The sequence below is a fragment of the Prinia subflava genome, chromosome 14, assembly GCF_021018805.1.
Source record: "Prinia subflava isolate CZ2003 ecotype Zambia chromosome 14, Cam_Psub_1.2, whole genome shotgun sequence".
NCBI classification, from domain to species: domain Eukaryota; kingdom Metazoa; phylum Chordata; class Aves; order Passeriformes; family Cisticolidae; genus Prinia; species Prinia subflava.
In genome coordinates this window covers 21,088,021-21,097,973 of record NC_086260.1, presented here as the reverse complement: position 1 = coordinate 21,097,973, position 9,953 = coordinate 21,088,021, and the positions used below count along the sequence as shown (strand labels likewise).

The 9,953-nt window shown below is 46.6% G+C and overlaps 1 long non-coding RNA gene across 2 annotated transcripts; it reads left to right on the top strand.

The window, feature by feature from the left end:
- The first annotated feature begins 1,157 nt into the window (after positions 1–1,157).
- Positions 1,158–4,872, top strand: LOC134557995 (uncharacterized). Of its 2 annotated transcripts, XR_010082240.1 has the most exons (3): positions 1,167–1,657; positions 2,657–2,838; positions 3,325–4,872. It is a non-coding gene; the product is annotated as an uncharacterized LOC134557995 (long non-coding RNA). The 2 variants fall into 2 exon arrangements; XR_010082241.1 differs by having other exon boundaries at positions 1,158–2,838.
- Positions 4,873–9,953: the final 5,081 nt, after the last annotated feature.

Below are 9,953 nucleotides of genomic sequence, written 5' to 3'. Positions count from 1 at the left end.
TCTTTCCCATGGAAAAGGGCCACCATTTATGTCTAGGGGATGCTCCTCTGGATTTTTTCACATTACTTTAGTTATCTGCAGTAGCCCCTCCCTCATCACTCCTTATAGTGTTCACCTTTTTTAAAATAATCTTTCCTGAGTATAAAATTAAATCTGTTTTTCTCTCCTTGTCAGAGCAGAAGACTTAGGAAAAAATAATGAAAAAAACCTGCCTGTGCACAGGAATTGTACGAAGCATTGGGAAACACACAGGGAAAACCTCCTGGAAGAATATAGGAGAGCATCTGTGAGTCCTGCAAGGGGTGAGACCACTGTGTCATGAGTGTTGTTGAAAGAAGGAGAAAAAATTGTGAAAAGAGGACACTTTACCACTTTTAAAAGTACTTTTAACTCTTCTTCAAGCTTAGTAAAAATGTTACTGAAATAGCCATAGGCAGCAGGCACAATAGACTGTGAATGAAAAAAATCTGCTACACGTGTACAATTAAAATGCAAAACCTGAGCAAGGTATGTGGTCCACACAAAGAGACCTCCTTTGGATGGGTGGGTCTGGATTTTACCACAGGATCAGAGCATGTTTTGGATAGAGGAAACAGTGCTGTTTAAACGATATTTTAAAAATTGGGGTATGATCAGGACTGCCACTCAACTACTTCATAGTTCACATAGGACCTGAGTATATCCACCCAGCTTGAAAGTGCCTTTGGTGGACTGGCATCTGCAAAACCAGAGAAGGAGCAAAAGTATCTTAGAAAAGACAGATGTTGTCTGTCACTGAGAACCAAGGAGGCAGTGAATATGCTGTCCTTCCAGACTCCAAAGAAGGAGACTGGGAGTCTTAGCTACGGGCAGAGGGGAGACCTGCTGGCTCCTGGGGCTGCAGCTTAATCTCACCCTTGTGCTGCAGATGAGCAAATACTTGCATGGCTTGACACAGAATTACTCCTCTCCATCCGCATGTTTGCCCCAGGGCTGCAACCTCCCAGGGCCAGTGGGAAGCAACAGCCTCCACGTTTGGCTAAAATCACAGAGATAAATACACTGAAAGAGTCCGCAGCCGAATCAAGGTAAGAGCACCTGAGAGGCTGATGCTGAGATCCCCGACCAAGGCTGGGCGTGCTGGGGTCCTGGCTGGCAGCTGCAGGCACCGGTGACACTTCTGCCCCGTCCAGACTGGGCGATGGAGCCCATTCCCAGCAGCGACGGGTGACAAAAAGCCTCATCAGGGTATATCCCTTCGTCCTGTCCCCGCGGCAGCCCCCGCCATGTCGCCCTTAGGGGGCGCCCGTGGCGCGCGGGAGGGCGGTGCCGGTGGGGACACGGCAGGGCGGAGCCGCTCCTTAGCCCTGCCCCCAGCCCCGCCCCGCCCCGGTGGTGTCTGCATCGGCCCGATCGCTGCAGCCTCACCTTGGCAACGACAACAATTAATGCTACGCAGGGCCCCGCTCCCTCCCGCAGGATCCCGGCAACTGCCCCCGGTGAGGTTGTTCGTGATGGGCAAGAGCCGCCCGGACCTGCAGGGGTAGCGGGCACCTCGCGCTGCAAGGATCTGCAGGTTTCATTGTGCCTTCCCGCTACCTGCCACGCTCTAGAGCGTGCAATGCCTCTGTTGGTGTCACTTCAGAAGGTGGTTTGTCCCCAGGGTAAAGGACGGAAGGTGAGGGAAAAGCTGTGCAGTGATGCAGTGCTCGGGTGCGACGGGAACGCCGTGGGATTTAATGCCCATCTCTGTGATAAGTGCTGCATTTTTCCTTCTGACCCTTTAAGGTCTGGCAAATGTGGTGCCAGGACCCACCTCAGAACAGTACAGTTCTGTGGTCCATGATACTGCCCTCAGTGGCAATGAAGTCTGGCAAGGAATTGTCATTGGCCGCTCTGCATAATAAGAGAGTTGCCGTCTTCAGATGGAGCAGCTCCTCTTTCTCAGCTTGTTTTTGGAAAGGGAAGCACATGCTGGTGTATCTACTTAGGATCTTATTGTTCACATAGAGTTTACACCTGGATTTTAAAGCTTCAGTTTTGCAGGATCTGCCACACACAGCAGGAAGCTGAAGATCCTGCTGACAAAAAATGAGGGGGTCATTTACAGATTGGCAGCTCTTTTGCTCCCTCCAAAAGCCCTGAGTTCAAGCAGTGAGATAATTTCTCAGATTTCTCAGATTTCTCACCAGGTTACTAAATTTTTGAATCCACTGGCAGAGACCTTCCTGGATCATGCTCTGTGAAGTGCTGGCTGGGAAATTTATTCTCCAGCAAAGGCACCCCTGAGCCCCTGCCTGGCTGGATCAAAACCTCTGACCCAATCCCAGCTGTTCATGGATCTTGGCATGTGTGGATGTGGTGGTCAACAGTGGCCTCTTACCAAGAGGCAACCTCATCATGCCCTGCCAGATGGGTGGTGGTAATTCCTTCTCATCACAGGCCTCCCAAAGAGAGGGAGCATTAACCCCTTGTGAACAGCATTGGTCTGCAGCAGTCAATGCAGTCACTTTCCTAATAATAAAAAAAAAAAAAATCAATGATACAGGAAAAAAAGAAATGTGATGATCTTTTGATCCTTTGTTCTTATTCATTTCTCTGAAAGCCTTGGGCTCCTCATACATTGCCTGCCTGCTAAGAAATGTTTGATAAGACATTTGTGTTGTTTTTCCCTCAGTCAGCAAACTGATCCAGTCCAACAGAAAGGATGGCAGCCAGTGGCTCAATTGACCCCACACAGGTCACCCAGAAAGCAACTAAAAGACAGTCTTAGCCCCCAGAAGGCCAGCCCCAACTCTGATGTTGGTCTCTGAAGCAACTAGGCAGAACAGATGTTCCTCAAGCTGGTGTTGTACTGCGGTAGGTGGGACAAAGCATCTTCTGTAGCCTCATTGCTCACAGGTTGGTTGAGAACTTCACTGAAGAAGACAAACCCAGAAAAATTTTGTTTATCTAAACAGAGTAAGAGGTGCTGGTTGCTATTTGCCAGAAATTTAGGCAGTGATATGGAGCTAGCCGTGAGTGCTGGAACAGAATAACTGGAGCTGTAACACCCACTTATAAGCATTTAAGTTTAGGATCTTGCTTTGCGAGGCATACCTTCAATTTGGTAGCTCAGAGATTTGCAAACAGTGAGTCATAATTGCCTGGGGTCAGAAATACAGCTGCTGAGGTTATCAGGCATTGAGAAGTGTTGTCTAAGATAAAACCAAAGCAAACCTCACTGCCCACACCCCCTTATCCTTCAAGGCTGAGTATCTTTGTCACAGTCTTTGAAAACATGCACTCAAAATTACATCAGCTTCTTGTGGTTACCATTGATACATGATTTGTTTCTCCTTTCAGAGCAGACAAGAGGGCATTGTGAAAATCTGTTACTTGAAAAGAGTTGAAGCAGATAGATCTGAAGCTAATATGCAACACCCTGTGCTTGCAGAGATGCCTGGCATTTGAAGTGGGAATCATGCTATGGGACATGTCTGTGTCCTTTCCCATGGAGGGTCCCAGAGGAACTTCCCAGGCCTCTTCAGACAACCCCTGTCTCTAGGACCCAGGATGGACCTGCAGACCCCAGAGGGTGTGCTGCATTGCAGCCAGTTTGGTTCCTACCAACAGAGAGCTGTCTTTGGGACATCTTTTGACACTGACTCATAGTCAAGGAGGAAGCAACATGCAAGTCACCTGTCACACAAAGTGTCCCACTCACAGATGTCATGTGGCACCAGGCTCCTGTCCCATGACACATTCTGGGTGCAACAACAGCATGGCATGGCCACCTTTGCCACAAAACGCCTGGATGCATAGCTCATGTGGCTGGTCCACCCCATCACACAACACCTCATGCAGGGAAGAGCAGTGGCACCAACTGTGGGTCCTGCAAAGTGTTCCAGGCCCTGCCAGCCATTGGCCTGTCCTGTCTGCTCTCATGGCATAAAAGCCACTAATGGTATGAGCTGAGAGCTCTCAGGCTCGCCAGATCTTCACTCTAAAGGCTTCACTGCTTGGTAACAGCTCATAGAACCTGCTGCTTTGGTAACATACTCTTCATATAAAACCTTGGTCCCTGAAGGAAGGCCAGTTGTGCAAAGGCCTTTGCAGTTCTGTGCTGACTGTTCACCTCTCTCTGTACCTACTTTTACAACATTTCTATGGCTTAAAGGGCTTAGAGGGACATGGATCTGACAAAGTAACCAACTCACTCTGGCCTCAGGGAAGTTACTTCACTCTTGTTAGGAGTTAGATTTGTTTTTTTTTTTCTTCTCACAGAATTTTTTCCCATAAGTTTCCAAGAAGCCTCGATGACTACTTAGTCAGAACAAAAAGGAGTACTTGAGAGATATGACAGCACGAAGCTACACCTATTGTTTCTGAGTCCCTAGGAGTGTCCCTCAGAAGAGAGAGATAATGAGCTTTGGGAAAGGCAAAAAGACAGATCTGGAGGAAGGGGAAGCACTCTTACTCTCAGCGCCGAGGAAGGCAGTCAGGCTGCCCCCTGCCTCTGCCTCGTGCTGAGAAATCTACAGTCATCTGCTCATGTAGCCGGGAATCCTGAGCTCGCTTTCTCCAGCCTCTCCCCCCACCGCCGCTGCTTCTTCAGAGCTTTGAGGTTCCCCTGCTACTCTGTAGCCCTGCACTGCCCAGCCCTGCCGGGACACCCCTGCTGCTCCAGCTGCCAGCGCAGAGCTCCTCATCTCTTCCACCGGTCCGGGACTTTCCTTCCTTCCAGTTCGGCCTCTCGGAGCCCTGCAGGGGCGCCGAGATCAAACTGCTCTGGGCTTTTGTAAAAGAAAGCCCTCGAGGTTCTTAGTTCTGTTTATTATTAATGCTGTAGTTGTTGTTTGTTTGTCGTTTTGTCATATATACTAGTAAAGAACTGTTATTCCTACCCCCATACCTCTGCCTGAAAGCTCCTTTAAATTTTTTTTTTATTAGAATAATTTAGAAAGAAGAAATTTGAATTCTCCATCTCTAGAGAAGTCCTGCCCTTCCTAGTAGATATCTGTCTTTCAAACCAAGACAACTCTCTAGTTCATCTTCTCCAATTGAATATGAGATCATATGAAATTACCTGGCATACCTCCCAATGCAGCTGTAAAAAAAAATTATTATTTGGTATTTAGGACTAGCTGAAAAAGTGGGAAGGTGGTGGTGGTGTTGGAGAACCAATATAGCTGGAGAGGCAGGGCAGCTGGCAGACCTGCAGGAGGCTCAGGTCATTGTCACTATTTGTGTAACAGCCTCATGGGTTTATGGTTATAAATAGGATGTGGATGTCTCTCTGACCCCGAGCACAAAGTGTGGGCCATGGAAACAACCCTTCCCCTGTGACCCTTGACTTTTCCATAGGCTTTGGTTTCCACCAGGCCCAGACAACTACAGTAAACACAAAGCCATGTGGTTCCCACCTTACATCATGATCAGCAGCATGGGGTTGTTTCTCCCTGCCTATCTTGCCAGGGCCAACATAGATACTTGTATAAGGACATCCCCTGTGCTCAGCATGTTGTCCACAGCCTCTGCAAGAGGCTGACTCAGAGGCAGAGCAGGTGTTTGGACCTTCTCATCTCAGGGAGTGGGCTGGCATCTAAGGGAAGGTGCCAGTATTGCCAGCTCCAAGTATCAAAGAGAGGACAAATCTGTAGTCGTCTTGTGGCTGTTGATATTGAACAGGGCGAAGCTGTCAAAAGAGTTCAAAGCCATTTCTTTTATGTGTCTCTTGTGTCTGGTGTGAGGGGACTTGGCACGATCACATTTTGCATCACTGCACTATAGATGTCGAGAAAGACAGTGCACTCAGAGTGCTTCTTTAAAAACTTCAGGGGGCTCCAAGCATCAGCACCTTATTATGCAGAAGTTTTTCATACCTTTTCTCTACAGCTTTTTAAAGGCAGCTCCACACAGCTTTCAGGGTCTGTGCATTTACACCAGCAGCTAGTCTGTAGACTCAATGCCTGAGCTCTTCTTCTTCTCTTTTCCTTCTACAATTCTGGCTCACTCCTTCCTGTCCCTATCACAGCTGCCTAACCCTATCTAGCCCTCATACAGCAGCTTACCTTTTCTATCCCTTGCACAACCTCCTGACCCTTCCTCCTTACAGCAAGCCAGCAGACTCCAACTCAGATTCCAGCTGAACTCCCTCCCACTTTTTATCACACCCATAGCTGGGAGGGCAAGGTTGTTCCCACTCTTTGATAACTAACACAGCTGCAAGGTATCAGAGGTAGGATTGCCTTTAGCATTATCTTTCTACAGGCCCCACTCTCCCTGTGGAGCTCAGGCTTCAATGGCTGCATTTCGACCCTGTACCAGTCTAAAGTTTTGTCTTTAAGATGTTCATCCTCCAGCAGATACATTTTCTCAGTGAGCACAGACAATCCCTACACTGTGTTCAGTGTCCTCTGCACCCCAGATTGGAGATCTGCCATGAGATAAAGTGACTGCAGTTGCTTCCTATAGTTGGTATCTGGTGATCAAATCTTGTCCAGAGCTACCTTTTCATTTTCATGTGATGCTGCTCTATGACTTGGAAACTATCAGAGGATTGCAAATAGGAATGCATTAGTAGATTAACAGAGGAGTATTTGTACTGCTGGCATGGATTAGGGGACAGGGCAGGCAAAAGACTGGGGCTGTGCTCTTGCTAGTGGAAATGTATAGGTGGCCATGCAATAGCAGATTTCTAATTTAAAAAATGCCAGCAGAAGCAGGGAGAATCTGCTTTAGAAAGGACAAATCAAAGCATGACAAAGCTTGGAGTACCAAAGCAGCATTTTGTGTGTTTACTGCACTTTAGTTCCCTTTTTTAGTTTTCATATGTTAATTATAATCATTATAATGAGATCATTATAATGATTATTGTAATTCCTCGAATTCCAGACCAGCTTCCTTACATTCTCATTACAATCATTATAATTATGATCATTATAATAAGAATGTGAGGAAGCTGGTCTGGAAGGCCAAAGGTGACAAGGGAAAGCACTGCACAGCCAACTGAGAGAGGATAGCTACACATAGGAAGCTCTGGACAGTCAGTTTTCACTGAGACACAGCCACCATAGGCTGGTGCTACATCCTTCTGCACACAGAGACAAAGAAGGGTCCCAGGGCTGTTCCCAGTGATGAGGAGGAGGGACTGCAGGACTCTGAAGAGCTGAAATATGCTGTACAAATATGAGGGGAATAAGGGGACTCTCCTGAAGCTTTTAATGTCACACATGGCCAGGGGTGGGGTAGCTGTGTGTCCACAGGAGAGGGTGAATACATTAAGCACTGTGGGAAATCTCAGATGCTCTCAGCTTATGTTAGGGATCTGTAGGTGCCACAGCTGAGGTGATGTCCTCCCTGGGCCTCTTTGCAGGTGTTTTTGTACTGCTGTTCACTCCATCATCTCATGGATGAGAAGGGAAAGGGAGGGGCTCTTTTGGTCCAAGGACAAAAGCAGAGAGATGATGTAAGACATATAATGATTTATGTCTCTAATTGGATCAGGAAGATTAGTAAATAGAAATTAGATGACACAAAAGGAAGAAAAACAAAGCAGGAGACATTCTCACTTCAGGATTTAGAGGAATGAGTGCATGAAATAGGTTGAGGTTTCTGCTGCAGTAAATGTCTAAAGACCTGTTACTGTAACCTCAGAGATCAAATCAGCTGTGTGAGTGCCCCTTAAAGATAGAGAATGGATTTCTTCAGAGGAGTGTTAGTGATTGGGAACAATTGGCATTTGGTTTCAAGCTGATCCGTTTTTATGGGATTTCATTGGGGTTTGACATTTTATACTTCCCTTCATTGGCTGCTAAAATTAAGTGTGCTGGGCTGCTCACTGCAGCACAGTCTGGTGTCCCCTGCTGAGGTCGTGGTACGGGTATAGAATCTCTATAAGGTCTTACAAAATTTTAATATCTAAGTAGAGTAATTTATTTATACAAAAGCACATATCTGAAGGAACAAGAGTTCTAAGAGCGGCCTTATTATACAACCAATTTTAAACCTAAGCAAGCAAGGTCTAAGTAAAACAATAACCAAAGCTTAGAAATCTTAACAAACTAAACCCTAATGATACTACAAGCAAAGTGTAAAATTTACAGCCTCCGGGTAAATCAACCTCCTATTTTCTGACCCTAATCAGCGTTTCTAGCCGCTGGGGTCACAATAGCAGGGAGGAATCGATCACAACTTTCAGACAGGGATCTCGGCCGCGGGGATCACAACAACAAAAGGGGCCCCGAAATTCCGAACCCACACAGAGCCCTCGTCCGCAGGGACGCGAATACAATGGGAAATCCCGAACCGCACAGAGTTCCCGTCCGCGGGGATCGCCTTGGCAGTGGGGGCCCTGGGGTCCCTCCCCACGCAGAGTCCCCGGCGGTCCCGACCAGTGCACCGGCGGCAAGCGCTGCAGGGGGGAAAAGGGAGGAACCCTGGGGCCCGGATCCCTTGGAATGGGGACCACGATGTATAATACCTTAAAATCCCATTTCGGCTCCCTGTCAAAGATCGTTCCTCAGGTTGCAGAAAATGGAGGTTGGATCGATGGATCAAACTGATCAATCAATCGATGCCTCCACCTCCAACCCAGAGGCTTTTTATCCCAAATTGCAAAATGCATATTCATATTTTTTATCTACACACTAGCCAATCTAAATACAATTTTAAAGTTCGTAAAAACTACAAAAAGCAGTATCAAAACCTACGCACATAGCATATCTATTAACGCAAAACTCTTACTAGCATAAAGTTCTATCTTGTTATGTAGAAAACTTCTATCTTAGCATATATGAAAAACTCTGTCTTCCCTACATAAAGTTCATACAAATTACAAACAGCACTCTATTTTTGTTATGTCTATACTCTATCACAAGGCCTGAAGCTTTTTTACCTCTACCCTAGCAATTAGGCACTTTGAGAAGGTTTAAAGCTTAAATTTCTACTTCATGAGTGTGTGGCTTTATATATTTTAATTTTTCCAAAGGTTTTCGTTCAATTCCTCTATTTTTCATTTTCTGTGGAGGATCCATGGGAATATGGACTCCAACAGTCCCCCAGGGCACGTGTTTATTTTGATGGGGAGGGGAGGGCCCTGTCAAGAGCCATAGCTCAATACTTCTATTTGCCACCTCGTTATCACCATCCTTCTTCTTTCACTCTTGCCACTATGAATGGAGCTCCCATCCTGGATAGCAAGGACCTGTCCACTGCCACTGGTCCTCCGGAGTGCCAGGATCTGTATGTTCTTTGAGGCAAGCAGGATCTTGCCTCATCAGTTTAAGAAAATGCTGTGTTCCCACCGAGGATCGGAGAGTATCTGTTGGTCATGTCAAGAGCAAGTGGCACAGGAACTTCTGTATAACAAAGTTCTGTAATAGGTGGTGCCAGAATTGCTCTCCAGTACAGGAGGAAATTTCACACACAGTTTTTGTTTGCTTTTCCTATTATATATATTAAAAAACCCCAAACCCAAAAAAACCCCACAAAAAAAAACCCCAAAAACCACAAAAAACCCACCAAAAAATCAAAAAAAACCCCAAAACCCCGCCCCCCAAAAAACCCAAAACAACAACAACAACAAACTTTTAGGAAAAGAGAGCTGAAGAGCACCCAGTAATTTGCCAGTAATGTCTGCCCACAACAGCCCAGCATGTGGGTCTCCTGTTAAAGCCAAAGGACTGGGACAAGCCAGTGCTCTGCTCCACCAACTGCTGATGTGCTGAGGGCTTTTCCTTTTTTGCCCAGTCTGCATTTTAACTGGTACTAGGTTTTTCTGCAGCTCTGCATCTAATGGGGCACCCTAAAACCACTAATAAACTGTTGCTGAAAGTTCCCTTCTCTGGAGTCTGGAGTATCTCTTTTATGAGGAGAGACTGTGGCAGCCAAGCCTGTGTAGTTTGGAGAAGACTGAGAGGGGATCTTTAACCTATACAAGTTATCTCAAAGATAGGTGCCAAGAGGATGGTCCCAGACTCTTCTTGGTGGTT